Source organism: Lissotriton vulgaris, chromosome 2_1 (genome assembly GCF_964263255.1).
Source record: "Lissotriton vulgaris chromosome 2_1, aLisVul1.2, whole genome shotgun sequence".
In the NCBI taxonomy this organism is placed as follows: Eukaryota; Metazoa; Chordata; class Amphibia; order Caudata; family Salamandridae; genus Lissotriton; species Lissotriton vulgaris.
Genome location: NC_141687.1, coordinates 1,191,434,523 through 1,191,461,332, shown reverse-complemented (window position 1 = coordinate 1,191,461,332; position 26,810 = coordinate 1,191,434,523).

The following is a 26,810-nucleotide window of genomic DNA, read 5'->3' as shown; positions in this document are numbered from 1 at the left end:
AGCTAAGTAACAGGCACACATCAAAACATCCTCTCACACCTGGAACAAATGAAGTGCACGCAGTGTGGGCGGGCAAACCGCCGACGGCAGGCCCTGAGAAAGGAAGTGGACCAGGGGGCCCCATCGAAAAACGAAGTTTTTGAAATCCCCTCTGAAAACATCCGCCATACGCTCCATGCTCAGCAGTTTCTACAACCTCGCATGCCAGAGGGAGAGTGCAGGAGCCTCCTTCTTTTTCCAGGCCAAGGTCAGCTTGGCCGCACCAATGCAGAGCCAAAGGATTTGTTTATCCGCCTTGGTCTGATGCTCCAGAAGCGGATCACGGAGACCCTATAGAACAAAGCCTATCGAGTCAGGTATCGGGTAACCCAGCACATCTTTGATTTGGGACAGTATCTCCTCCCAGTAGGGGCGAATGACAGGGCAGTCCCACCAAATATGGCGAAAATCCCCCAAGAGGCCACATCCTCGCCAACATCTATCCGATGTGGAGGGAAAAATCTTTTTCAACAAGACTGGGTAAAGATACCAGTCCAACATCGTTTTCATGTGGGCCTCCCTAAGGTCAATGGAATTATTAAATCTGTGCAAGTCACGCCAGAGGTGAGTCCACTACTCGTCGGAGATATCCCGACCCAGGTGCTCTTCCCACAAACCCATATATCGAGGGCGAGGCGAAATAGCCGTAGCAAGCAGAAGGCCATAAAGGAATGAGATCACCCCTCTCATGGATGCGGTGCGGGTGACAAAGGTCTCAAAATCTGTAAGAGGCCTTGTCGCTGCGTCCCGCACCTCAGGTGACAATGCCCAGTGTAGCATTTGGTATGCCGGTAACGCTCGGATGGTAGCACCGCATAGTCACGCATGCAATTATGGAAGGTGAGTGGCTCATAACCGTGAAACAGGTGCGTAAGCGTGTGACAACCTCCCGCCCTCCACACATCAAAGGGGCCCTCCACAAGTGCCGACGGAAAGGCTGGGTTAAAATGTATAGGGGTGAAGGGGGACGGGAAGGAAGTCCACCTCTCATCGCTGGAAACCGAGTCCCAGACCTTCAGGGTAGTGCTCGTAAGAGTGCTAATATAGGCATTCCGAGGACGATCCCCCTTCGCTTTCCAGACCAGGTCCCATATCGACCTCCCCGCCACACTCCTATCCATATGCAACCAGTGCTTCTCCGATTCCATCTGGGTCCATTCCACCAGCACTCGGAGTTGCGCCGCCTTGTAATAAAGGTTCATATCCGGGAGGCCGACCCCTCCCTTCTTCAAAGGCCGTCGAAGCGTGAGGAAGGAAAGTCTAGCGCGACCCCCTTGCCAAATGTAGTGTAGGATCATGGTCCTAATACGCCTAAAAAAGCCCCCATCCAATGTAATAGGGAGCGCTTGAAACAGATACAGGAGCTTGGGGAGCATCGTCATTTTAATAGCATGGATTCGGCCCAGCCAAGAAATGAACATGGGCTTCCACCGATTAAGCTCATTCTGTATCTGGGTCAACAAAGGCGGGAAGTTGGCCGCATACAGAGTGGTGACGGACGAGGTCAGCCGGACACCTAGGTACTGTATAGAGGAGCTGGCCCACGACAGGGGCGAGAGCGGCCGGATGCGGTCCACCTCAGCAGATGGTAGCGTGAGGTTAAGGATATAGGACTTGCTAGGATTGACCCTAAAACCCGCCACTGCCTCAAACTGAGAGAGTACCTCCTGTACCCGTGGAAGGGAGCTTCCCGGGTCCGCCAGCGACAGCAGAACATCATCAGCAAAGAGGGAAATTTTATGCTGCTCTCCCGAAAAGGGGAGACCACTGATGCCCGGGTCATCCCGTACCCTAAGAGCTAGGGGTTCAATGCTGAGCGCAAAGAGAAGGGGAGATAAGGGACAGCCCTGCCGCGTACCCCAGGAGTGCGCAAAGAAGGGTGAAACATGGCCGTTAACCATGACTCTCGATCGAGGACCGTGGTAGTTGGCCCGCAGCATAGCTATGAATCTGGAGGAGAAACCATAGGCCGCCAGCGTTCCAAAGAGAAAGTTCCAGTCTACCCGGTCGAATGCTTTTTCAGCGTCAAGACCCACCAAGACCGCCGGGATCTTGAAGCGATTGGCCTTCTCAATCAGGTGAATCAGCCTTCTGGTGTTGTCGTGGGTCTGGCGACCCTTTATGAATCCCGACTGATCGGGATGAATGAGGGCAGGCATAAGGTCCTGGAGTCTTGCAGCCAAGATGGAGGAATATAACTTGGCATCTACATTCAGTAGAGCTATGGGCCGGTAGGACTCGCATTTCGAGGGATACTTCCCGGCTTTGGGGATGATCGAAATCATCGCCTCCGCCATAGAACCCGTAGTCTGACCCGCCTCCCTCATGCCATTAAAGAGTGTCACCAAAAAGTCGCCCAACTCAGAGGCAAAGGTCTGATAAAAGGGTGCCGTGAAGCCATCCGGGCCAGGCGCCACTTAATCGCGGTCAACACCTCCTCCCTAGTAAAGGGGGCCTCCAATAGCTCATTCCACTCCTTGGAAACCTGCGGAAGCGGATGAGCCCTCAGGTACTCCTCCTGATCCTCTGGCACCAGGCTATCCGCCGAGTACAGGGCGGCATAAAATTCGCCGAAGAGCTGTGCCTTGGCCGCGTCTTGATGCTCCAAGGTGCCCGAGGGCGCCCGGATGCCACCTATGTATTCTCTCTCACGTTTATCGCGAAGCTGTCGAGCCAGATGTTTCCCTACTTTATTGCCTTGTGCGTAAGAAAGACGCCGTAAGCGCAGGAGGGTATACTCCACCCGGTTATTATAGTGGGCCCTGAGTTTACCCCGAACTGCCGTAAGAGGACGGAGCGTCCTTCGAGAAGGATTCTGCTTGTGCGCAGTTTCAAGTGTCGTCAGCTCCGCCTCCAGCGCCTCCCTTTCCTCACGCCTAAGTTTGTTCAAGGCGGAGTTCAAAGCAATGCACGTGCCCCGTGTCGTCGCCTTAAAGGCGTCCCATTGGGTGAAAACTGAAGTGTCCCCTTCCCTGTTAAACTCAAAGAATTCACAAATGGCCGCCCTGAGTTTGTTGCATGACTCCTGATCTCGCGTGAGAGAGATAGGGAAGTACCATTTGCGGTGCGGAGACGTCCCCGGGGCCCAAGTCAGGCACACTGCCAGGAGGCTATGATCCGATACAGAGAGCGGGAATATCCTACTTTCCCTCAGGTCACCCTGTAACGACTGGTTCAGAAAGATGTGATCAAGACGCGAATACGTGTGGTGAACATGGGAGAAGAATGTATAGTCTCTAGTGTGGGGGTTGAGGGCGCGCCAGCTATCAAGGAGACCCAAGCTTTCCATAGCGTCACGCGACTCGGAGGAAAAGAGGCCTGCCTCCGTCCGCTGCTGGTGCGAGCAATCAAGTTCTTTGTCCCAAACCAAATTGAAATCCCCCATGACCACCAAAGCACCCTCCCCAAAGTCCCCCACCTCCCGCAAGAAAGCCTCAAGGAACCCATTTTGGCCCGTGTTCGGCGCATAGAGAACCACCCACGTGCAGAGCTTGCCAAGGAGCATCCCCTTCACCATCAGCCATCTACCCTCCCTGTCGCTACGCACACCCATGGGTTGGAATTGAAGTGTAGAGCGAAACAAGAGTGCAACCCCCCGGTGTTTAGTAGAGGCCGAAGACCTGTAAATCAGTGGGTATTGCCTATTCTTGAGCCTGGTTTTGTCCCTACGGGCCAAATGAGTCTCTTGCAGTCCCACCACATCCAGATGATGATCTATAATGTATTTCCACACCTTCTGACGCTTTTGGGGGGAATTAAGGCCTTTAACATTCCATGAACCTATCGTGACTGGCATCATTTAGACATTCCCCTCCTCCAACCCGCTCCACACAGAACCCCCTGTAGTGCCATAAACAGCCCGAATACACCCACAGTCATACCAGATCCACCGCTACCAGCACTGAGCCCACTCCAAATCAACACCCCCCCAGCCCAAAGGAGCCCCAAGATACTAAACAAAGAAAACAGCCCCAGAACCTTAAAGAGAAAAAAACTGTCCAAAAGAAGAAGCAGCTGGACATGACCATAAGGGTTGGGGGTAGAGGACCCAGGTAATGCCCCCCTCAAGTTCAGGGTCGGGGTAACCCTCCATTGGAGCAAGGTCCCTTAATGTACCTGAGGTGGTATAGCCCCTCCGGCCCCACAGGCCGATGTTTGAAAAGCCTAGGCCGCCGAAGAGCTGTCTATCCGGCTCGAGTCAGTCACCAGAGCCACCGAGGCAAGAGCCTCTCCCCTCTCACTTTGGCTCGCCGATGGATCCGGGCCTTCTGCCATTCCAGTGCGGCCCACTCTTTGCCACGCCGGGGAGCGGGAACGGCGTCGTCTTCTTGGGGAAGCGCTGGCGCCAGCCGACGTGGCCTCTTCCTCCATGCCCAGAAGTTCCCTGGCAGCCGCCAGGGATCGTATTTACACCAGTCTGTTCTGCCATCTAAAGATGAGCCAAAAGGGGTGGTCCCAGGAATAGGACACCCCGTGCTCCCGCAGGAAAGCCGTGACCGGGCGGAAGTCCCGCCACTTCTGTAATGTGGAGGCCGCCAAGTCCTGAAAAAGCTGGGGGCTGTGTCCCCGGAATTGTAAATTGTTAGTATCCCTGGCCTTCCGTAGGATCCTCTCTTTCAATTGAAAGTCATGGACACAAACTAAAATGTCCGGCGGCGGTGAACGCGTGCCACGTGGCAACCCAACTCGATGAACTCTGTCCATGCGGATCTCCGAGAGATCCGCCTCTGCCAGAATCTGCAGAAAAAGGGCCTCCACATACTCCCGCAAGTTTCCACCTTCTCCTTCCCAGGGCACCGCTCGGATTCAAATGTTATTACGGCGGGATCGATTTTCCAAATCCTCGCAGTGGGCCTGAAGGTCTAAATTTTGCTCCTGGAGTCTGAGCATGTCCTGCTGTAACTGGTGGACGTTGCCAGCAAGGCCTAGATCGTGATCCTCCAGGGTCGCCACCCGCTCTCCGATGCCATCCACATCTCGGCGGACCTCGCGCAGATCGGAGGCCAGCTCGGACTTCAGCTCCGTGATGTCATCCTTGATGGAAGCAAAAAGTTCGATCAAGAAGGCCTTCGTGACGGGGCCGTCCCCGTCCTCCTTCGGGGGTGACTTGCTAGAACCGGGGGGTGATGCAGACGGACCCTTCCCAGGACCGTCCTTCCCTGGCTTGGACGTGCGGTTCCTCGTCGTCATGATGGAGAGCCGCGGCTAACCCCCGCGTGCTCTGCGATTGCCAGGAGCGTCCCGGGATATCAGGCCACACTCCCTCGCACCCCCCGGGCCCCCCGCTCTGTCGTCTCCGGGAAGCCGGAGATATCAGGGGACAGCGATCGCCGTGCTCGCTCAGTGTCCGTTGAATCGTCCCCGGGCTGTATGGGGTAGGGTCGGATCAGCTCCGCTTCTCCTCTCGTCCCTCTGCGCTGTCCAGCAGCCGCCAGACAGGTCGGCGCCTCCCCGACACCTCGTCCAGATGATGTTAGCCGAAATGATCCACAGGGGGGGTAGATTAAGCTCGGGACGGTCCCAGTCAGGGCGTCCTGCTATTCGATTGTTCTTCTCCGCAGGTCGCGGTGGCCCAGGGTCCCCCGGGTAATAGCAGCCGAGGATCTCCGGGTGATGCAGTGTAGGCCGCACCAACCTCGTGCGTCGCCGCCTCGTCACCTCGGCTAAGTCTGCCGTTCTTGGTCGTAGCTCGACGGGGAAAGGCTCAAAAGCAATCAGGGCACCTCAGCAACCCAAATAAAGGCGATTCCGGAGCAAAGATCACCCCAGGAAAGCTATACAAGGCGATGAAGGGCTCGAGGCGCCGGAGGAGCTCGCAGGCACGTCTTACTCCGTCGCCATCTTGGCCACGCCCCCAAAAGCCATTTTTTTAATGAAAGTCAGTTCTGCATGCAGGATAGACACTAGGCATAATTTACCATCACAGATAATGTAAATACAACCTGGAGCCTTCGCACCTTCTCATTGGGCAGCCGTTGGTGTTCTCGTGACATCCCATCTCCCTTCGGTGTTTGATTTAGTGAAGGTTCTCAACACATTTATGGTTCCTCCTGTTGACATCTGGCCAGGTCTGGGCCCTGCACTTGCATCAGGTTTGCTGCCTGGCCATCATTCTAAGTCGTGGCTGGTATTCCTGGGCCAAGACCACTTAATCCGAATTAGAAAATGAGTAAAAGTTTGTATTTTTCCCTTTGAAACATACATTTAAAATAGCGAATAGAAGAAGAAATGACAATTTTTTAACAACGTTCTAACCTATCCCTACCTGATGATAAAAGCAAATCAAGTGAGAATTGGAATGTTCAGAGGAGTTGAAATTCTTTTAATTCCAATGTTGGGTCTGGACTAACTAGAATCTCAAAACCAGTCCCAGCAGAGAATTATTTTCTGTGATAAACTGAGCCATGCAGTGAGTTAACATCTGGCAGTGCAGACTTGGACGAGTGTGCCTAGAGGCTGGGTTTGTCACAAGTGGCGCTGGAGTGTAGTAAGTGAAGGCCAGCTTCTCTCCAGGGTGGGGCGAGGGCAGATGGATGTGGGCAGTGCAGGGCACGGTATTGCCTAACTGTTCACTTCTAAGCCCATTTCTAAAATGTTTGTAGTCATAACTTTACAGGTTGTAAACACTAGTATATAGCCTAGTGCAGGTGTTGAGCCTTAAGGATGTTATTCACAAGAGTAATGGCATACGGTGCTTTGGGAGTCACGTGAGGCTGGTCACACTGTACACAACTGCATAGGATGTAAAGACTACATTTACAGGCAGGACACAACCCTGCTGCCTCCAGCCTGCCCGCCTCATGCAGGATGCCCGCATGTGCAATCAGCTGGCTGGCTTGGTTGGCCTCCTAAGGGCACCAGAAAGAGCTTTTGTGAATTGTCAGCGGCAGGCAGCACGTGTGGTGAGTGTGGCTGCAGCAGTGCACATGCACCCTGCAAGGTAAGGGCTGGAAATACCCTTCTTACTTGTTAGTGGGGGGTGGTCTTGCCCCGCTGCCTGTAGGTACACTGACACAGGCCTGTCTTCCATCAGGGTGGAAGTGAACTCGGGCACCCCGGTTCTTTGATGTGTCTCAGTGGGTGTTTGTGTCTGCAGGGCTGATCCTGGTCTCACTGTGGTAGCTTCAAGGTGTTGTCGGGAGCGTAGTATTTGTGACTCGGAAGTGCCCCACCCTCCGGGGGCCTCTATGAACCCTATGTTCTGTGCATGTGGGGGGGAGGGGTTACCACGTTCTGCATTGGGGCCCTGTCTCTGTACGTTATGTCATTCGGTGTTGGGTCCCCAGAGGTGTTGTGTATTATTTGATGTGTGCTAGTTTGGGAGGCTACTTTTCACACAAGTGCTCCATATATGGCCTCTACTTCCAGTTTATCATCACACAGGCGTCCAGCTACTATGGAGTTATAAGGGGGTGATCTGTGTTGCTCATCGGGTGAGTGAGTGCGCTTTCCCTGCCCGACAGATGTTGCACAGCCGGCAGGTAGACTTGTTCTGTAACCTCACGAGAGGGGTTGTTGGTCCCTTCGGCGTGTGACTGCTTTTGGTTTGGAGTAACTTTACTGAACTCTCCTCGAGAATATTTCTACAACACTCTCAGATCGGTTGAATTAAAAAACACAATGCACAAACTGAAAAAAAACATGATTATATGTATCTCAAACCACTCAATTTGTTCTTTTGAAAGTGTCATACCACCCCCTTGATGTCAGTACTTACTCTCATTCTTTCACCACATGCCGCAGATCAACTCTTGACCCGTCTATTCCCTTGCATCCATAATCCAGACCCCCACCCCAGTAATTAATCATTCATTCATTCATTCATTTATTTATTCTTCTACCTCTCACTGGTACCCACACCCCAAAATCCAGTCATCCGCTCTGCATCTATTCTCACATCTGCCATTCACTCATTCATCACAGCAAAGATTTTAGCAAAGAAAATAATACCCAAATGAGGCTTTATTTATCATTAACTGAGGCATTATAATCTTGTTTCCTTTTTTTCCTTTGTAACACCATTACGCTCCATCCTGTAACCAGTGCCTCCTTGGCACTGGGATATGCTGCGTTTATATCTTTTCAGTAGTTAAGATTACTTACAACTTGCTATAGCGTTGCCGGGTAAGTGCCCCCGAGGACTGCGAGAGAGAAAAGGGTGACAGTGTATCAAGCTTCTCCTGTTTTTTAGTGCTTTGCATGTCTGAATTTTAGATGGGAAGAGAGTGTGCCAAGTTTTGCTTGCTGAAGATTGATGACGGACTTCGTTTGACCATCCCCCGCACTCACCTGGTTGGGAGTAATTCCTATTTTTTAGGTATAGGTTTTGAGAGCCCTCTCTCTACACCCCTCTCTCTACACCCTCTCTCTACACCCCTCTCTCTTTCTCTACACCCCTCTCTCTATACACCCCTCTCGCTCTCTACACCCCTCTCTCTCTAAATTCCCTCTCTCTCTACATCCCCTCTTTCTCTACATCCCCTCTCTCTGCCCCCTCTCTCTGCCCCCTCTCTCTACACCCTCCTCTCTCTCTACACCCCTCTCTCTCTACACCCCTCTCTCTACACCCCTTTCTCTACACCCCTCTCTCTCTCTCTACACCCCCCTCTCTCTACACCCCCCCTCTCTACACCCCCCTCTCTACACCCCTCTCTCTCTGCACCCCCCTCTCTCTGCACCCCCCTCTCTGCACCCCCCTCTCTGCACCCCTCTCTCTGCACCCCTCTCTCTGCACCCCTCTCTGCACCCTCTCTCTGCACCCCTCTCTCTCTGCACCCCACTCTCTCTGCACCCCACTCTCTACACCCATCTCTCTCTACACCCCTCTCTCTCTACACCCCTCTCTCTACACTCCTCTCTCTCTACACCCCTCCCTCTACCTCTCTCTCTACACCTCTATCTATCGCCCTCACTCTATCTATCTATCGCCCTCACTCTATCTATCTATCTATCTATCTATCTATCTATCTATCTATCTATCTATCTATCTATCTATCTATCTATCTATCTATCTATCTATCTATCTATCTATCTATCTCCCTCAACCTATCTATCTGTCTATCTATCTATCTATCTATCTATCTATCTATCTATCTATCTATCTATCTATCTATCTATCTATCTATCTATCTATCTATCTATCGATCGCCCTCTATCTATCACCCTCACTCTATCTATCTATCGCCCTCACTCTATCGCCCTCACTCTATCTATCTATCGCCCTCACTCTACCCATTGCCCAGTTCGCGCTATATAAAACTTTATAAATAAATAAAATATCTATCGCCCTCACTCTATCTATCTGTCTATCTATCTCTCTATCGCCCTCACTCTATCTATCTATCGCCCTCACTCTATCTATATATTGCCCTCATTCTATCGCCTTCCCTCCCTCTATCGCCCTCCCTCTATCGCCATCCCTCACTATATCTATTGCCCTCCCTCCCTTTATCTATCGCCCTCCCTCTATCGATCTATCGCCCACCACAGCATCACTCAGCACCACCACAACATCACTCAGGGGCACCGCAACATCATTATGTGCTACCACAGCATCACTGAACGCCACAGCATCACTCGTTGCCACTACAACATCACTCTTCACCACCACAGCATCAATCTGTGCAACCATTTAACAACTGGCTCAAATATGTTCTCTCAATGTTTAAAGCTTTATTACAAATGTCACAAAAAGATGTTAATATTTCACTTCTGTTCTTGGATTTTCGTCACAATAAAATACACTGAACATAATCTTCACAAAAGTTATTTACAAAACTTTAAGCTATTGCCATTATAAATTACAATAACTTTTATTTAAGTATTAATTATTTAAAAAAATAAAAGCCATTGTTATTTGTAATATCAATACATCTAAGTCACGTAAATACAACACATATTGCATTAAAAATGCTATAGGTGTCACATTTGCGAAAGCTAAAACTATTGGCATTGTAAATGGCAAAGCTATTAATTTCGCTATTTTCAAAACCAACACATAAATCAAAATTTGTCATTTACAATACCAATAGCTCAATCTTTCCTAATGCGAGACCTATTGCATTGCAAATGCTTGTTTATAGATAGTTTCATGATGATTTAACTGGATATTGAACATACTGCACTACTTTAGCTCGTGAGAGAAATTAACCCTTTGTTATTAAACGGGAGATTGAAGGAGATATTTGTTATGGCGATCACCCGTGAATGTTAAGTCGAACCTCATATTATGCCGTGAGCCCACCCTTGCATTGGACTACTCCAAGTGACATCCAGGCGCGGTGCGTCCATTGGGGCGTGAGGGCGTAGCCTCCCGCCCGCATCTCCCTCGCCGCCTCTGAACTTGAGTAAACTGAATCAGTTTACTTAAGTTCAAAGACGCTGAGGGAGAACTGACTATCATGTCAGTCAGCATGACGTCGGACCGCCCACCCCTTCAGAGTCTGAAGGGGGTGGGCGGTCTGGCGTCATGGTGACTGACATGATTGTCAGACCAGTGGGGGGCAACAGGCAGCAGCACAACACAAGTGCGCATGAGTGGGGATGGAGGGTGAATTTTTTGCCCGTGCCCAGTCATGCGCACTTGTGTTTTTCACTTGTTTGTGCATGCCCATTAGGAGCCCTTCGGTCTCCTAATGGGCAGGCGTCAGGCGAATAATAACCGTACCCTAAGCCAATCTTGGCGCTGCTGGCAGTGCCAGGATTGGCTGAGAGGGGCTGCCAGTCCATTCCAGTGCCGACGTGAAGGCGCCAAGGGGAGCAGAGGTGGCGCGGACCGGCTGTGAGGTAAGTAAGTGTTCATTTTTATATTTAGTGACCCCCCTACCCCCGCGCGACCCCCCCCGCATGAGTCATGACTGGTGACATCATCTGCAATAGAAAACAAACATTGTGAAAGCCAATAGGTCTCAGCAATCTGAGGGCAACTGGTGTTGTCAATGTCTTTTAGAGACCTCACACGCGCTGTCTACAGCCAAGACCTAGAAACAAGTATTTGCAATGCAATAGGTCTTGCGTTTATGAGAGTTTAAGCTATTGTCATTTACAAAGGCAAAAGCTCAAACTCTTGTAAATGCGAGACCTACTTCACTTCAAAGAAGCAGCCGCCATTGTCCGGGGCTACTTGAAAGTGAAAGTGCACATGGCGAGGAAAGCACGTCCTGCCTGCCGTAGGAGAAGCTCATTAGAGAAGATAGTGCTTACAGACTAAATAAGACATACCATGTTGCAACAGAAGTAAAAGGGCCAGTTGCTATGGGTAGTTACAAATGCAGACAGGGCGGTACCAAGGAGGGACTATCACGCCTACTAATGACTCAGAAGCCAGCGTTTACAAAGGACAATGAGACAAGCCAATTAAAAATATGGGCGAAGAGTGAGCGGGGTTTTTAAAGCCATACTCAACTACTGCATGCCTCGCAGCAGCACATGTGCTGTCCAGGCTCAACCTAATAAGGTATTGTTCCTTGTTTACTGCTACTTACTACTAAATTTCCGCTACAATGCTTGAGGTTTATTCAGTGCGGTTTTCTTTGCATTAAGGAAATCCTAGCCCTGTATTTATATTAGTAAACAAAGACTACAAGTTTTATATTGTACTGAGGCACAAAAAGAAGCATATTTAACTTGTACCTTGCTGAGTAGTTGTACAATATAAGTCACAGAAATCCTGTTTAAGTGGAAAACATAGCAATAATCGGAGTTTAATGAGGTGCCTAGAGCTATTGGCCCATTGCCACTACACCTGCTGCACCATCAAAATCATGACCCTAGTGTCTGCTAGATAACTGTTCTTATGACTGCCTATTTAGCAGTAAAATTTAGCATAATTTGTATTTAGTGGGGTCCCTAGAGTTTGTGACCATGGTGCTACTGCACCTGCTACATCATCCAAATCAAGCCCCTTTTAACTGCAAGATAACTGCAATTACGATGGCCTGTTTGGTAGTAAAATACAGCAAATTGTGGTATTTAGAGGAGTGTAGGAAAGTAGGATCTGCTTCTTATGTTTACCCCCACTTTTTGCTGGATATAATGCTGTTGTTGACTAGTCAGACTGGGCTTCTGCTAATCAGGGCCCCAGTCTATCTGCTTTCTCCTTAAAACTGTTATGCATGTACGTAGGTACACCCCAGATTGGATACTGGGGTACCCTTGTCAGTCCCTAGTATATGGTACGCATGTACCCAGGGCATAGGTACCTCAGAGGTCTCTCATGGGCTAAAGCATTTATTATGCCACCCATGAGAGACCATTCAAAATGGAACTACAGGCCTGCCATTGCAGTCTGTGTAAGTAGGTGCATGCACCACTTACTTAAGATATAGGTTTACTATATCTAAGGGCCACTGCACTTAAAACCTATAAGTCACCCCTAAAGCAGGCCTTTACAATCCTGAGGGCAGGGTGCTTGGTTCTAAGTGAGAGGGTGCCCCTGAAAGAACAGGACACCCCTGCAGCCTACGGAGTCCATTTTCCAGGGTTGTCAGTGAAGCAGCCATATACTATAAATAAAGGGTCAATACACGACTGCATGATGACCATCTTGAAAACGGCTGCTACCAACCTATCGTGTTTGGTGTCAAACATGTTGGAATCATACCCACGCACCAATTCGGATGTATGATTCCACCCACCAGGAAGGCCCTTTGTGGGGCTCTTGGTGTTCCCAGTACCAGCCTTCCAGCTCCGGATAGCACAAAATGGTTGCTACCAACCAGAGACACATTTCTGCCCCTCCTGCTGCTGAGCCAAGCTTGAGCAGGGGAATGCAGAACAATAGGCATCCTGTCACAGGGAGGTGTGACCACTTCCCAGACAGAATTTAGTGTATTAGGGCTGGGTGGGTGCGCTGGCCAGTGCCTGAAAACTTGCATGAGGGGCACATTTGGTGTCCTTGTGCACAGTCCAGTTCAAACCAGTCCTGGGAGCCGTTGGCTCTCGCACTGGCAAAAATCTGGACAAAGGACAAGGGAGTAACATCCCCCCTGTCAAAGCCCTCTCCTGGGAGGGTCCCCTGAATCTTTCCAACCCTCTCCCGTGGGTACTTGAAGGCTTACCTGGTTGTAAGCCCTTAGATTTATCGTGGACAAGCTTCAGGACTGAAACCACTGCATTTCGATGGTCTGGGCACGCTGTACTTCCCTGGACTTCGTTTGTACCTGACGTTGTCTCCCTCTCAGTCTGCGGCATCGTCTGTGCCCGTGCACCGTACAGGATCCGTGCAGGACCTGTGGCGCATCCAAGAAACCTGAAGGTAATCTCCTTTGGAGTGCAGAAGTCACTCCCCTGCATTCGCAGGCACTGCAACACTGCTGATTGGTCTGCTGATCCCAATCTCCCATGGACTCCGAAAAGCTCAGCAACACAAGAGGTGAGTTTCTACGTCCCTCAAGATCCAAGCTGCCCTCTCACAGAGTTTTAGGTCGGAATCCCTTGTGGGGGCTGCAATACCCGAACCCCTGTGCACCGCGTACTTTTGCAAGTGCATGTGCTTGTCGGCAATCCTGTGACAAGTGCATTGGGTTCCAAGTAGCTTAAACCTCTGGCAACCTTTCCTACAAAGATCTTTAACTACCTAGCACCGTGTGCCCCGTGGTCTGTTGTTTTGTGAGGCAGCCCGAGGTCCTCTTGCAACTCCTGTCCCTCCGGTCTGTGGGTCCAATTGAGGGTCATCTCTAATTTCCTTGGGCTCCCCTGATTGCTTGGGGCCCGCCCTGACTTTGTGATGAGTGTCCCGGACCTTGCTGGTCTGAACCGTACACTTCCTTGACTTCCTGCCTGGGTTGCATTTTCCAAGGCTTGTTGGTGCCACCACCGGACACCGACCCCTCAGCATTCAACATCCTTTATGGGACAGCTCGCATCTGGTTCCTAGTCACCCTCAACGTTGCCTGGTCCCCAGAGCTGCAGAGTCAAGGTCACTGTGAACTATCACCCGACATCGGTGGGCATTCATTTAACGAGCCCCTGCTCACTCTCAAGTGACCCAGACTCTGCCCCCTTTGCTTTCAGGTATTCTTTGACAAGAATCGATGGTTGGATTCCAACAGACACTTTCTCCTCTTCCAGCAGCGGCTCTTCTTCTAAGTCCTCCATTGGGTTCGACAGGGGTTTCCGATGCCACTTCACACCTATTCACCTATTCATTCCTTGGGTTAGTTTACTTGGGTACTTCAGTATCCATGGGTGGGGTGCATCTCCAATCTCCTGTCTTCCACGGGGTTTCCTCGAAGTCCACTGGGAAGGGTCCCTAAGCTTAAAAATTCCATCCACAACTTGCACATAGACTTGTACGGAGCACATGGTCATGTTCACACACTGCACACGCACTCCATGGGGTCCCTATTTACTCACCTTGGGTGGTTCCTTAGGGTCCCAGCAATTCTACGTCCTCTTGACATTGTCCTGACTCAAGTTGTGGTTCTTATACCACTTTTTAGGTCGAGGACCGTCGCACTGCTTAGCAGTGGGCGGAGTCCGAAGATTTTATGTTTTTTAGTTAGGGGGGCTTGAACCCGCCCCTCTTCTCCATTGGCTAGCTTCCTAAACGGAGGCCAGCCATTGGAGGAGAGGGGCGTCATTCGATTGAAGCCCCGTCTTTTTCGGATTCGGGGCATGTTTTTTGCGTTCTTTCGCCCTGTGACGTCATCCGTCACTCAAACCTAAAAACACGCCCCCGAATACGAAAAAGACCGTGCTTTCTCCGAGGCATTTCTGCTTTGCCTCAGAGAAACATGGTGGTGGTTTCCGGAGCTGCTCGGCTCCTCTGGTGTCCCCCCCTTCCCTCTGCCCAAAGCCCTCCTCCGTCCCGCTCTGGCCCCCCCTTCCCTCCGCCCGCAGCTCTCCTTAGTTCCGCTTTCACCCCCCCTTCCCTCCGCCCGCAGCTCTCCTTTGTCCCGCTCTCGCCCCCCCTTCCCTCTGCCCGCAGCTCTCCTTCGTCCCGCTCTCGCACCCCCCTTCCCTCCGCCCGCAGCTCTCCTTCGTCTCGCCTCGCCCCCCTTCCCTCTGCCCGCAACTCTCCTTCGTCCCACTCACCCCAAAGCTGGATTATTGCCTCATTTGGATTCCTTGAGAACACTGAATGAACTCGCATACCTAAGATATTCTATAAAGTTGGGTATTCCTTAGCTCACACTGCACCAACCATAATGGACACACCTTGATCACAACCTCCAAAGTAAAACTTTACATTCAAACTAGCTTGGATGTACCGTATAATTGGGCCTCACGTTTCCACAGCAGCCCTTCACGCTTCATAAAAACAAGCTGCTGCTCCATGACAACACTAAACCAATCCGAACATGACACCCGCAGCTGAGTAGGCATTGTGAAACCGTAAGAAGACGCCCCATTTTGTCAGGGATACACTTCACGATGCGCAGTGCGAATACAAATCCTCCCAGCACTGACATGCATAAACGGCTAACCCCCATAGCACACGCGGCCAGGCATGTTCATCAAAGCACACATTAACCACCCTGAATTATTAGTGAGCTGATTTAAGCAACCAACACACTTGTCTAGAAAGGAAACTTTGAGCCAGTGTATGACGGTCCCTGAATAGGGACAGTGGTGCAGGGTCCTAATGGCAGACCGCGTGCTTTTCAAAACTGTAACAACAAAGTTTATGTAGTCTGAAGAAGTCCATACATTTTAACATCAATTTAAATTCATACAGTAATCTATCACCTAATATTTTTCTCCACAATGTTATTAAACCCATATAGTCCAATAACTCACGGTAAAGCCTTATTTAGTGCTCACTGGGCAGCCTGCCAGGTTCTCTGGCGGAAGATCACCGGCCACATTTTCCAGATCCCTTCCAGGTAGGGGTGGATGTCTGCTCGGCTCCTCTGGGGTCCCCCCCTTCCCTCTGCCCGCAGCCCTCCTCCGTCCCGCTCTCACCCCCTTCCCTCCGCCCGCAGCTCTCCTTCGTCCCGCTCTCGCCACCCCTTCCCTCTGCCCGCAGCTCTCCTTTGTCCCGCTCTTGCCCCTACCTTCCCTCTGCCCGCAGCTCTTCTTCGTCTCGCCCCCCTTCCCTCTGCCCGCAGCTCTCCTTCGTCCCGCTCTCGCCACCCCTTCCCTCTGCCCGCAGCTCTCCTTTGTCCCGCTCTTGCCCCTACCTTCCCTCTGCCCGCAGCTCTTCTTCGTCTCGCCCCCCTTCCCTCCGCCCGCAGCTCTCCTCCGTCTGTCTTCGTCCCAACAAAGGCACATCTGTAAACACTGCCTTTCCTCTGATGCACCACGTGAAACTAGGCAACAACGACCACTCCCTCCAACTTTCGGGGCAGAGTCTACTTGGTTTTATTGTCCCCTAAAAATGTTCATCTGACCTGTACTTTCCTCTGCTGTGCTATAATAGACTTGTCATGAATCTCAAGTTGTGACGTCATGTAGATCCTCTGAACCTTTTTTCTTTGCATTATGGAGTTGTAGTTCTTTTTTCGTACTTTGAAAAGCTTTTCTGTAAGTACTAGAATGCAAAGAAGCAAACAACTGTAAAAACTCCTCACACGAACAGCTGTTTTATAAGCCAACATCGCTTTATATGCTGACATTTTCAAGTTCAAACTTCTAATAAGATGCGCAAAGCAAGTCATGGAATGCAAAATGGTGCTCCAAATAGATGCGAGGAGTTAGTTATGGTGTCAGGCGCAATTGTGTGCTTGCTCTCCTGCCCTGCCCACTCGCTGTGCTTGCTCCCCTGCCCCCTCGTTGTGCTTGCTTCCCAGCCCCCTCGCTGTGCTTGCTCCCCTGCCCCCTGGCTGTGCTTGCAGTTCTGTCCCCTGGCTGTGCTTGCTCTCCTGCCCCCTGGCTGTGCTTGCTCTCCTGCCCCTTGGCTGTGCTTGCTCTCCTGCCCCCCCTGGCTGTGCTTGCTCTCCAGCCCCCTGGCTGTGCTTGCTCTCCTGCCCTCTCGTTGCTTGTGCTTGCTCTCCTGCCCCCTCATTCGTTGTGCTTGCTCTCCTGCCCCTGCCCCTCATTGCTTGGTCTTGCTCTCCTGCAACTGCCCCCTCGCTGTGCCTGCTCCCCTACCCCTTCGCTGTGCTTGCTACCCTACCCCTTCGCTGTGCTTGCTACCTTGCCCCCTCGTTCGTTGTGCTTGCTCTCCTGCCCCTGCCCCCTGTGTGTGGGTGCTAATGCAATAGGTCTCGCATATGCAAACGATTAAGCTATTGGCAATGTAAATGACAATGCCATTTATTTATGATTTTAAAAGAAAATGTCATGAGCAATGCCAATAGCTCTACCTTTAATAATGCTGAGACCATTGCATTGTAAATGCTTGTTTAGTATATGGTTTGGTCCCACCCGGGGCGCACTGTGTATTAGTGCTATTTACTGTAATTATTTTGCTTAAGTATTGTGTGCTTTGTGTCTATCTCTGTGTAGGAGATACTGTAACGTACTCAATAGTGTTATATAATAAATACATATTTTTTATAACTACTGTGTGACTCTCTTTTCATTTAATCTATACTATGAGATTGCATTCTGGTAAAACAAGCTGCTTTAGACTCCTTCAAGACTAAGCCTGAAGGCTGCTCACCACAGCTACCACTTGGATAGCTTTCTAAGGTTGTCTGAGATCTCTTAAATCACTATAAAGGTTGTCTGCGCTGGTGCAAGGTACCCACTTTAATTAGTGGACACCATATACCAGGCCAGCCTCTCACAAGGAGTAATTACATATTTTGCCCCGGTGCCACAGCACCTACTGCACCATTTCTATTATGACACTATTGCCTGCAAGGCAACTGCACTTGTGACTGCCTGTTTAGTAGTAAAATATAGCAATATTTGGTGTTTAGAGGAGTTCCTAAAGATTTGGGCCCAGTGTAACTGCACCTGCTGCACCACTGAAATCATGACCCTTTCAACTTCAAGTAACTGCAATTGAGACTGCCTGTTTGGTAGAAAAATGTAGCAGTATTAGTTATTTAAACGAGTTCTGACAACTTTTGGGCCTAGTGCCACTGCACCTGCTGCACCATTCAAAACATGACCCTATTGCCTGCAAGGTAACTGCACTTGTGACTGCCTGTTTAGCTATAAAATATGGAAATGTTTGGTGTTTAGAGGGGTTCCTAGAGCTTTGGGCAGCGGCGTAACTGTACCTGCTGCACCACTGAAATCATGACCCTGGTGCCTGCAAGGAAACTGCATATGCGACTGCCTGTTTAATAGTTAAATATAGCAATACTTGGTGTTTAGAGGAGTTGTGACAACTTTTGGCCACTGTGACGCTACACCTGCTGCACCATTTTAATCATGACCCTAATCCCTTCAAGGTAACTGCACTTGTGACTGTTTGTTTAGTTGTAAAATATATCAATATTAGGTATTTAGAGGAAAAGACAAAATGTAACAGTAAATGGGAATCAGCGATAACCCAAAGAAAAAAGGTTCGAACCACTAATGCAGATAGAAATGAGTAGTTAGGCCAAGGGAAACTGATAAGAGAGACACAGAAGGGAGAACAGGCTACAACCAATAGAAACAGAGGAAAGTAAACTTGCACGCTCATGGACCAATATAAAGTGAATGTGAGATGTGAGTCCCTTTTAAGATATATTAAAAACAATAGATTTCACAAGCACAGCACACGTGATGTACAGGCGAAACTTTAAAATGGGGCTTTAAAGCTCAATGGTTTATAATTGGGTTGTTAATGCCTTTCGTCCCCCAGGAGTGCTCAAATATATTTAGTGGTATCTAGTTATATTGAGTGGCTTATGCGACATACGGACTACGTGAAATAGGTTGATCAGTTCAGCCAGAGCCGCCTTTAGCATTGGTGGCCCCCAGTGCGACAGTGTTTGTTGGCACCACACAATGACCTACTTCTCCACTGATTCCCTCACTACCATTCTTTAACAGTGCCCCTCAAGTCTCTATAACCACTCTATCTCATGCATTTATTTTGCTTTATAGCACCACTTACTTAAATCAGTGTAAGGTGTGGGAGCACTTTACATCACATACACTTTACACAGTGACAGTGATACATAAGTGTGTAAATCAGTGTATAGGAAATGTTGCACCAAACAGAGGACTACATGGTGTAGGATTCACATGTCATTCAAAGAAAAGGGAGTTACCCCAATGTTAAAATAAAAGGGATGGTGTACAGAGAAACAACAACACAAAAGTCCCTATACTAAATCAACAAGAGGGCAAACAGTTTTACACTGCACCAAGTGTCATATGTTCATATGAGTACCTAATGTTCAATTAAGGAGGCAATTATTCTACAGTAACAACCGTTATCTAATCAAAGATTATTGCACTCTATTCTGCAACCCAATCTTCACACATTATATGGAACTAGAATGTATAAATTTAAAACAAATATAAAAACGAAAATTATTAAAAACATTTTATTAAACTCATTGGTCAATGATCATACTAAAAAAACATCTTCCTGAGGCAAATGCCTATATTTTCCTCCCAAAATGGGTTACAATCTTATTTTTACAAGTTTCCAGATAAAAACTTTTTTTTAAAAAGTTTTTATCTCGAAGATGTTTTTTTAGTATGATCATTGACCAATGAGTTTAATAAAATGTTTTTAATAATTTTCGTTTTTATATTTGTTTTAAATTTATAAATTCTAGTTCCATTTAATGTGTGAAGATTGGGTTGCAGAATAGAGTGCAGTAATCTTTGATTAGATAACGGTTGTTACTGTAGAATAATTGCCTCCTTTATTGAACATTAGGTATTCATATGAACATATGACACTTTGTCCAGGGTGAAACTGTTTGCCCTCTTGTTGATTTAGTATAGGGACTTTTGTGTTGTTGTGGATTCACCTGTCATCCTTAATGGTAGACAGTATAGTTTGAGTGCTTTGTCTGGAGCAGCACAAACTTGAACCGTGACACCATGGTTGGGGGTTGGCTTTACTAATAAGAATTGATTTCTAACCATTTGAACGCTTTTTGCAACATTAGGATAATGAAAGAATGAGGGTAAAAATCATAATGCTCTAATCTATACCTTACAGTTTGCATATAGCTCTTTGATGAAAGGTAATAGCTCACTGTTCTATATTAGGATTTAAATGTATAAACTGCAAGTAACAAAAGGGTCTCTGACAGAAGCAGTAACGCACTGACCTATTTACATTGTATGCACTTTGTGAACTGCATGGTACACATGCTTCGCAGCAGGCACATTAACCCTTTGTGCTACCTTATAATGAGTAAAAACGTCCACTAGAGACAACTCGATATACACAACTCGATCTCTTCAGGCGGTGTGCCAATCAATTCAATTCAATTCAAAATCTTTATTCGATTGTAGGTTTTACAATCATAAAAGTACAATTTATAAGCACACATTTAAAAAACATTACAGACAATTCATTTCAGATGACAAATAATGACACAGTATACAGTACAATATATCACACAGAATGAGCATGGGCAGTATATAGTTAAAAATATAAATAGCTGTAATCTTAAAAAGCACCTAAAATTTTGACATCGTGGTTAGCCATCCATGCTTTTCCTAAAGCAAATGGCTTTTTAAAAAAAGTTACAAACAAATAAAGTGCAATCGCTATTCAGTAGTTGTAAGTGATAAAGTGCAGGTTTAATTTGTGTGAAGCTCAATTTTTTAAGGCACGGTTTAAGGTATAATTTCCGTGGGGTGGAGTAATAGGGGCAGATAAAAAGGAAGTGTGCCAGATCTTGTGGAGACTTTCCGTCGCAGCCACAAGCTGGCAACACTTCGCCCCGTTGGGCCCCACTTGGGACTGCCAGTAGAAGGTGATAGAGATCAAAGCGGAACCTTGTTAGCAGAAACCGTTCATAGCTGGACATAGGCCAGGTCAGGTAAGGTTCCATTTGCAAGCATGTTTTTAATAATAGGTGTTTCCTAACACTGACCTTCTGTATCTCAACCTCTTCTCTGTCAGTACATCTTAACAGTAGTAAAGCATTCTTAACCAAGCTCACATCAGATTTTGTAATTGTGTTTGGGGCATGGAACAGATCCTGTCGATCAATTCCCGTTAGGCTGTCCTTTATGTACTTCACCCACGGTACTTTAAACCTCCCATCTAGCTGTAAGGCTTCTTTCAATAGAGCATGTGTTAATGGGATGTCATTATTCAGCCAACAGTTCAGCCAGCATATGACTGGGCTTACTGCTATTCTGTCGCCTAAAAAGGGGATCCCCAGCTCCTCGTGTACCGAGTAGTTCCCAATGCCCCTGGGCAGTCTCAGAATCTTTTTTAGGAAGTTATTTTCTGTAACCTCTAGGTCTTTAATCTTACGGTAGCCCCAAAGCTCACTCCCATAGCAGGCAACAGCAACGCTTTTTGCCTGGTACAGTTTAAGCAATGCGGCTGTCGGGCAATTGCCGTTTTTTTTTGCAAAGCCAAGGATGGCCGCGTTGACCCTTGATGTTTCTCCCTTCTTCTTAGAGATTGCTGGGCCCCATGATAACTTGTGATCTAGCAGGACCCCGAGGTAAGAGAAGGAGTTGGTTGATGGAATTTTCTCCCCGTTTATACTAAAATAGACAGTTTTTGGGACACCCTTCCCTGCTTTCATAACGTAGGACTTGGAGTTATTTATGTTTAGGCCACGTGACTCCATAAATTTGTGGAAGGAGTTTAATAGTTTCTGGAGACCGATTGCTGTTCTAGAAATAAGAACAGCATCGTCGGCGTAGAGTAGTACAGGTACCCCTTTGCGCTCAACTAAGGGGTAATCTGCTTCTACGTTTAGAAGAAATTCCTCCAGTTCATTAATATACAGGTTAAATAAAAATGGGGCCAGGATGCAGCCTTGTCGGACACCCCGGTTTATTTTAAATTTGTCCGTTACATTAAGGTCTTGGGAGTAACGGACGTTCGCTCTTGTGTCTATATGCAGATCAGCGAGAAAATTGACAAGGTTCCTCTCTATACCCATTCTCAGCAAAGTAGCCCATAATAGGCTTCTGTCTACACAGTCAAAAGCGGACGACAGGTCCATAAATGCCATGTAGACAGTGCCTTGTCTCGCCAGTGTGTACTTGCTTAGGATAAGGTATAGGTTCAGACACTGCGTAATGGTCGAGTGACCTGGTCTGAACCCGTATTGTATGGGTGAAAGAATGTTGTTATCTTTAGCCCAAGTAGATAACCTGTTAAGAATTACTCCCCCCACCACTTTAACTACTGAATTTAATAAAGAGATTGGCCTGTAACATAACGGGCTACTGCGATCGCCCTTCTTAAAAATGGGGACTATAGTCGAGAGACCCCAAATTCTTGGGCATCCAGTTGTCACCGCTGCGTTTATTACAGCCGTGAGAACCGGAGCCCAGAAAGGGATGCTGGACTTAAACAGGTCCGGCGGCAATCCATCCGGACCCGGGGCCTTGTTGATGGTTAGACCCTGTATTCCCCTAACAGTCTCTTGTACTGTGAAGCGTAATGGAGACGCAGTTGAAGTTAAAAAATCATAGTCTTCCCGAAGCTCATTACTCTTAAAAATTGTACTGAAGTGGGACACCCACTCCCCCTCTGGGATGTTTGTTCCAAGGGCTGTGTCGTTTGGATTATCAAACAGAGGTTTGTTAATTATTTGCCAAAACTTGCTGCTGTTCCCCAACACTGATGGGTCTAAAAGAGATTCAATTACGTTGGCCTTAATTTCCTTTTTTCTAATAGCTATTGCTTTCCTATAGGCCAAGCGGAGATTTTTTATCAGGTCATGATCTCTGGGTTTAGTTTTTAGTGCATGTTTCAGATCCCTACTTGCCTTTGAGCAATTATGGTCAAACCATTTGGAATTGTTCTCGCTATGTCCCTTTGTTGGCGCTGTGAGCATGGAGCCAATTTTGGTGACCAACCCCTCAAACCTGGACAAAATATTCGAGGGGGTTGAATCAGACGATAGGCAAACAGACAGCTCCTCTTCACATGCGCTGGTTATCTTAGTGTACAGGGTGTCTTGATTTATCATTGACCATCTAATGCGACGCCTGCCATTTACGCACCTTAGCGTGCCATGATCGATGCGTGACTGTCGTTTTGCTAATAATGGTCCGCACAAGTTTATGACAAGGGGATTATGATCGCTGTATACACTAGTGAGGATAGTAAAGTGCGAGACCCATTGAACAACATCTGGAGATAATAATATATGATCAATGAAGGATCCCTGCCCATGTCCTTTAAAAGTTGGGGTGTCAAAGGTTTTTGTATCGGGGACCAACGACATAGCTACAGTCAAATTGTGTTCATTCACTAAGTCGTTTAAGATCTTACCGCCCCTACTATGGGAGAAGTGAAAACCGTCCTCAATATTACACCCTAAGGACCCCATTGGCGTACTAGCTGGGTTACCACATGGTTGGACATTGAAATCACCTGCTATCATCAAATACCGTGATACAGTGTGAACATTTTTGCTCAATATGTCAATTAGGGAGGCAATATTACAAGCTTCGTTACTACTGTTAGCATTATAAAAGTTAACCAGTGTCAGCACATTCTTGCCGTTTTTTATGTCAATCTTCTGTATATTCAGACTAACATTGTGGCAGTTACTTATATTACAGCGCAGGCCTAGATTGATGAAAATGGCCAGGCCACCCTTGGCTCTGCCCCTAGTCGAGGCAATCGCTGGAATAGTAAAGCTTAGGAAACCCTCGATGTGAACGTTTTCATCCTCTATCCAAGTTTCTTGGAGGCACACAATGCTAAATTTTCTAATGAATGTTAGCCATACTGGGTCCCGTAACTTGTTTGCCAAGCCTGCAATGTTCCATGAGATTAGATTTACACAGTCTTCGGGTGCAGGGCAGATAACAAACTCTCTGGTAAATAGAGTAGATGTTGGAGTAGGCGACATTGCGCCTACTACCGCCAGGCCCACAGTACTTGTTACAACTGGCTCCTGATACTCGGATATAGGGACAAATGCCCCGTGCTGGCTGTGAGGGTTCTCAATTTTAGATGGAGAATCCGTAATTGACAAAAGTATGCTAGGGTGGTTTTCATGGGTGCTTTCTGTCTTGTCGGCGCCACTTTCGATGTCACCATTTACTGGCCTTGTGTCTGGTAGGAGTGTTGAAGGCGCCTCTATTTCCCCAGAGAACACTGTAGGTAATACTTTAGGGGAACTACTATTTTTAGCAGCAGTTGTTGGAACAGTGTGTGTATCTTTATCACTGCGACGACACCCCAGCTTCTCAGCTGACCTTGTAGTGCATGATGTACTTACCCCTCCCCCCATAGCTTCTGCACTCCTTAGGCATCAGTCGCAATCCTCCAGTCCGCTAAAGGCCTCAAACCTATTAGAAAGCTCTAAAGGCGTGAATGGTAACAAGTGAGACATATTCCCATTAAATCCTGTTTTATGATTAAGAGGTATAGTGTTCCACCCATGTATAACTGGTGGTGGAGCCAGTTGGTGCATGACACCATGGTTGGGGGTTGGCTTTACTAATAAGAATTGATTTCTAACCATTTGAACGCTTTTTGCAACATTAGGATAATGAAAGAATGAGGGTAAAAATCATAATGCTCTAATCTATACCTTACAGTTTGCATATAGCTCTTTGATGAAAGGTAATAGCTCACTGTTCTATATTAGGATTTAAATGTATAAACTGCAAGTAACAAAAGGGTCTCTGACAGAAGCAGTAACGCACTGACCTATTTACATTGTATGCACTTTGTGAACTGCATGGTACACATGCTTCGCAGCAGGCACATTAACCCTTTGTGCTACCTTATAATGAGTAAAAACGTCCACTAGAGACAACTCGATATACACAACTCGATCTCTTCAGGCGGTGTGCCAATCACCAGAGTTATCTTGACATTTTTAAGGTTGCCAGAAATTTGCTGGAGGCAAGGAACGCTGCAGCAGGTGCTTTTAAAACCATATTGTACTTGAAAACAACGCCCCCCACCCCCATGCTAGCGCCCGGTGGGGTGGCACCAATCGCACCTCCCCAGAGCCGGCCATGTCTCATTATGCTGTGTTCTCATACTGTATTTGGGTTTCAACATGCTATATTCGAATAGGCCACTTGGTGGCAGCATTCCCCCTTCAAAGAAGTAGAACGTATGGGCTTTGTCTCGAACATAAGCTTTCTTTACTGTTGATTGAAGTCAATAGAATCTCTTCAGCAAAAAGTGTCTGGATTTTCATCTAACAAAACAACTCGCATTGATTTTTCAAAACCTTGTGTCGTGTCAAGTCTCAAAAAATAAAGCAAACTTACGCAAGATGTAGATCAACTGATACTTTCCAGCACAATTCTTTTTAGTAGAAAAGTTCTCTCAAAGTAATGCAAACAGGTGTGGCCCTACCTGCACCCAATAAAACATGTCTGGGCTTCCTATACCTGGACATTCCAGCATCGGAAATACCAAACCTTTCAGAGTTGCCTGGCCCCTCTGACATGCTACTACCGGCAAGCCTTTTACTGGAGTTCCATATAGTAGGCAATGCTGTTCCCACAAGTTTTTGCATGCAATGGAACTGGACTCAAGTGCCCAGAAGATAATAGCAGGGCCACTTTACCAGGGTCGGATTGGTAAAGCGGGCACTTGGGAAATGACCAAAGGGCCGGTAGCCGAGTTCTAGCTGTGGGCTACTTTTTTGGGCGGCTTGGGGACTGTCTCTGCTGTTAGGATGGCGCCAGCGGCCCAGTGGGTGCCTGAGTGGCCTTTCTAGAGGCAGATGGGCGAAGGTATCACTCCCTTTCTCTCGCTGGGCCAGCCTACAAATGTATGCTGATTGAGCGGGGGCAGGGGGCCTGAGCAGAAGTGGTCTCACCTGCTTTCATGTGTGGCTCAGCAGTGTAAACTAATCTGTGCATTTTTTTTTATCCAAGTGAAGTTAATAAAACATGCCCCCACCCCCTTTTATAAAACTTCACTGAAGCAGTGTTTTTCGTAAAGGCAATACGCAAATGTTGGCCAATTTTACTTTGTGTGTCTGGGACGATTTTTTTTTATCCCAATCCAACCCTGCACTTCACCCTCACTCCTATCCAAGGTGGAGATCTCCTGGCTCAGGAAAGCTAAAGAGTATTTCATATTTCCATCCGTGACTGCTCTGCTGTTACTGCTGTTATAAACACTTCATTTACTGAAAGCTTCATTTACTTAAAAACACTTCATTTACTGAAAGCTGATCAGGGATGGCTAGATAGTGGTGCAATCGGTGCCATCGCACCAGGCGCTGACTAGGGGTGGGGGGGGGGCTGTTTTTTCCAAGCACAATATGGTTTTAAAAGCACCTGCTGCAGCGTTCCTTGCCTACAGCAATTTATAGGCAACCATAAAAAAGTCAAGATAATTCTGATTTACGCACCTGCTGCAGAGAGATCTGAGTTTTGTCTAGTGGAAGCTCATTATAAGGTAGCGCAGAGGGTTAATATGCCTGCTGCAAAGCACGTCTACCATGCAGATCACAACGTGCATACAATGTAAATAGGTCAGTGCGTTACTGTTTCTGTCAGAGAGACCCTTTTGTTACTTGCAGTTTATAAATTTAAATCCTAATATAGAACAGTGGGCTATTAACTAACTGCAAGGTATAGATTAGAGCATTATGATTTCCCCCCAGTCTTTCATTATTCTTATGTTGCAAAAAACGGTTCACTTGGCTAGAAATCAATTCTTAGTGGTAAAACTAACCCCCAACCATGGTGTTACGTTTTAAATTCTGAAGTTTGTGCTTCTCCAGATCAAGCACTTTTAAACTATACTGTCTATATGTCTATGGCATATGTTAACAGTATTTCTGCAT